Here is a 3,570-nt window from a genome sequence, read left to right on the forward strand (position 1 = left end):
AGCTGCAAATATCTGGAAGGTAGGAACTTTCCCTGAAGCATCTACTTATGGTCACTTTCAAATGCAAATTACTGGGCTAAACAGACCATTTAATGGACAATCATTTCAGCATTCTCCAAATGAGCACCCTCATTAAATTCATGAAAATCTCAATATTATGCAATTCAGACACTTCTATGTTCTAAAGTACGAACAATTTCTAACACTTAAAATGTGAGCACTGTCACTATGTAGTGACTTCAACTATAAATGCTGTCCAAATGTACGGGTTCAGTCAAGCCCAGAGGTCTGCTCCAACTAACATATTACAAGTGTTTGAGTAGTCTATTCTGGCATGCTTCCTTGTCACATAAGTGGAGTATTGTCTTGTATGTGTTTAAAAAAAAAATTAAACTAATTTATCAGTACTGCCAAGGAGGGCTGGTGGTAGCTTTTTTAGTTTTTTTGTTTTGTTTTTTTTTTTTCTTTTTTTTGGGGGGGGGGGTCTTTGTTTTTTGGTTTTTTTTTTTTTTTAATGTATATACACTAGAAGGACGTTACTTAAAACTGACTCAAAATTATAATCCAGCATACCACTTGTGACCATGCTGCCTCCTCTCTCTCTCCTACCACCTCTCCATCTGTTCCTACGAAACAAAGTACCAGTTGCATATAGACTCTCAGACAATTCACACACACGCACAAAATTTAAAAGATATGTAGGCCTCTATTTTTCCTCCCTGCAGATGTATTTATTATACAAACCTTGGAAAATAAGCAATGAATATTAAGTGTATTTGTATTGTTTTTCATCTAAGTGAAATAAAGGTGCTGTTTCCGATAAACACATTTTTTTAAAAACATTCAGTAACACTTGTAAAGATGTTTCTAATATTCCTGTTTTCAGTAAAAGTGAGGCTTAATTTGACACTAACACTTGATGGATTCAGCACCACTCTTGCAGCACAGAAGGGGCAGAAATCTCCCTACAAGTATAGAGACAGAGTAGCCAGCTTCTATGCTACTCCTGCAGTCCAGCATTCTCTACCCCCGGGACCAAGGCCAGCTGGCAGGAACCAAAGTATCATTCACTCTGGGCTAGCTGAGAGTGGACACAAGGCCAATCAGCTCAGACCCTGGGAACCATGATTGGCTCCCTACCAGTTCTTACACCGAATGAATCCTGGTGTAGAACTTCTGTGACCTAATAGTAGTGCTATGTACTGATTAACAGGAAAAGGACAATGGAAAAATAGTGCTAATTTCCTCAGTAACCCTTGCTGATTTTCCTTCAAGAAACTGGAACAGAAAAAACGGGTTTTTTTTAAATGCATTCGAAATGTGTTTATTTCAATACTCTACACAAGGTTAGTTATCACAGTCACCCACCCAGGAAACATTAGGATGGGCAGACTGTTTCATTTGATATCTAATTCAATGGAAGTAAGCATACAACAGCTCCTTTTTTAGCCTTTCATCTCTAGAAAAGGCAGGGTATCTGCCACCTGTAACAATTTATTGGTGTTTACTTTGACTACGGTAACAATTCCTTCACGCACAGCAAAGGAATCCTAAGGGGTTTCTTCCACCAAACAAAATCATTAACAACCTGTTGTCTCAGCAAAGAGGAAGCATCAGAGACTTCAGGGCACCTGTAAAGATAGTCCTTACAGGTTACATTTTGCTAAAAATCTCTGGGAAGTTGGCAGCAGCATGACTCAGAGGTGACCTGATCTGAAACTGAAGTCTTTCCTTCCAATGGTTCTCAGCCTATCACTAAGTATTTGGATTCATTCTACTTTAAAAAAACAGCCCCAACACACTGACAGTTTGGAACATTCATTAATGGAACATAATACATTACAGAAATATTTTCCTAACAGTGAAGACAGTCTTCAACATAAAGCTGTAGAGTGATAGGCTCATTTAGAGTTCTATCACTACTTCAGTCATGTTCCATAACTAAGGAACAGACAGAAGTCATGTCCGCAAGTTATTTTTTCTTCTTGCAAAAGCATCAGACTTTTTTTCCTGGCATAATGAAAAAGCTACCAGTAAACAAAACAGCTGAGAGAGAAAAAAATGAATAAACATGATACTGATCACAGCTATGGGCCACGTATAAGTAAAAGGGGAAAGGGGAGGTGGAAGATTCTTGCACAATCCCTATCCACACTCTACTTAGTTATTTTTCCTCTAATAATGACAGAAATTAATAGTTTCCAGTAGAAAATAAACTATATTTTCAGTCTTGATGAAGAGAGGAAATACAAAATAAATAAATCCACCAGGAAAAGCAACTCAGCTACACTGTATTGTTTCTAATTGCTGTTATACTCAATCGAGATGAAGGCTATTAACACATGACCAAATAAGGAACCGCACAAATTTTTGCTGTGGACATGTGATCACACTGTTCTTACATAAGCAAAAGGAGATGGTCACACTAGATGCTTTTTCCAGAGTGTGCTCGTCAAAATCCCACCCAGCTGCTCTGATTCACACAGCTAGTTTTACATGGAAGGCTGAAAACACATGCACTGAGCTGTTGCATAAAGACAGGAATTTGAAAAGGAGATGTCAGAACTCTGTTTAACCTGAAAGTACAACATAGGTCAATAAGAATGTACTTCTGTTCACCTACAGAAGTCAGAAATACAGGCAGCCTTAGTTATATTTATCAGAATCAATAGTTGCCTATTAGTCTTTCAAATGTTTCAGCCACATCCCATAGCTCACAACAGGTTTCTTTGTTGTTTTTCCCCCCTTAGTAAACCTAAGAGTTTTGGGAAAAGAAGATGAAAGGGGGGAGTTTAATAGACCTACTTTGCAGTTAATCTCTTAATTTATTTTATTCCTCTAGATTAAATGGCGCAGGCCTAGCTAAGAGGTTGAGAAGGTACAACATGGAAAGATGAATACTTATGCAGAAGAACAGCTAGGTATTCTTAAGCAATAGCAAATTTCAGCAACTGTTCTACTAATGGACTACAGAAATTCTAGTTTTGTGAAAATTTTGCCCCAAACTCATAATAAAAGTTCAAAATTAGCACGGTAGCAAGTCCTAGAAAGACATTATACTGTAGAAACTGACAGATTTTAACCTTTTCTCTGCCCTCTCCAAAAAAATGCAGTACAAAGAACACTGATGAATTAGAGGACACCTGCAAATAAAATTTATCATTTCCATGACTATTTAATTAAAACATTACACAGAATCAGTTCACTCACAGGATATAATCCTAACAGACAACAACCTGTACAAAGGAAGTAAAAAATCTCCTCATATTCTCCACAGAAAATACCTATCCCTAGTCAAAAGGTTTACAGGTGTATGGTTTCTAAACTCACGGAACTTCCTGTGTTCTTGCTCTTCAGATCAAGTCATATCATGACATCCACACCACTGATTTTTTTTGACTGATATCTGAGATGAACCCAGCAACATTCATCCCTTTCCAAATCTATGCAGCATTGTTATTGACAGCCCATTTTTAAATACAACTGGGCTTTTGATGATTACACCAAGATACTTTCAACCGCCAATACATACTGTAGTGGCGGGGGGGGTAATAAATTTTTCTAAGTGCC

Source organism: Pterocles gutturalis, unplaced genomic scaffold, assembly GCF_000699245.1.
Source record: "Pterocles gutturalis isolate BGI_N339 unplaced genomic scaffold, ASM69924v1 scaffold14847, whole genome shotgun sequence".
NCBI lineage: Eukaryota > Metazoa > Chordata > Aves > Pterocliformes > Pteroclidae > Pterocles > Pterocles gutturalis.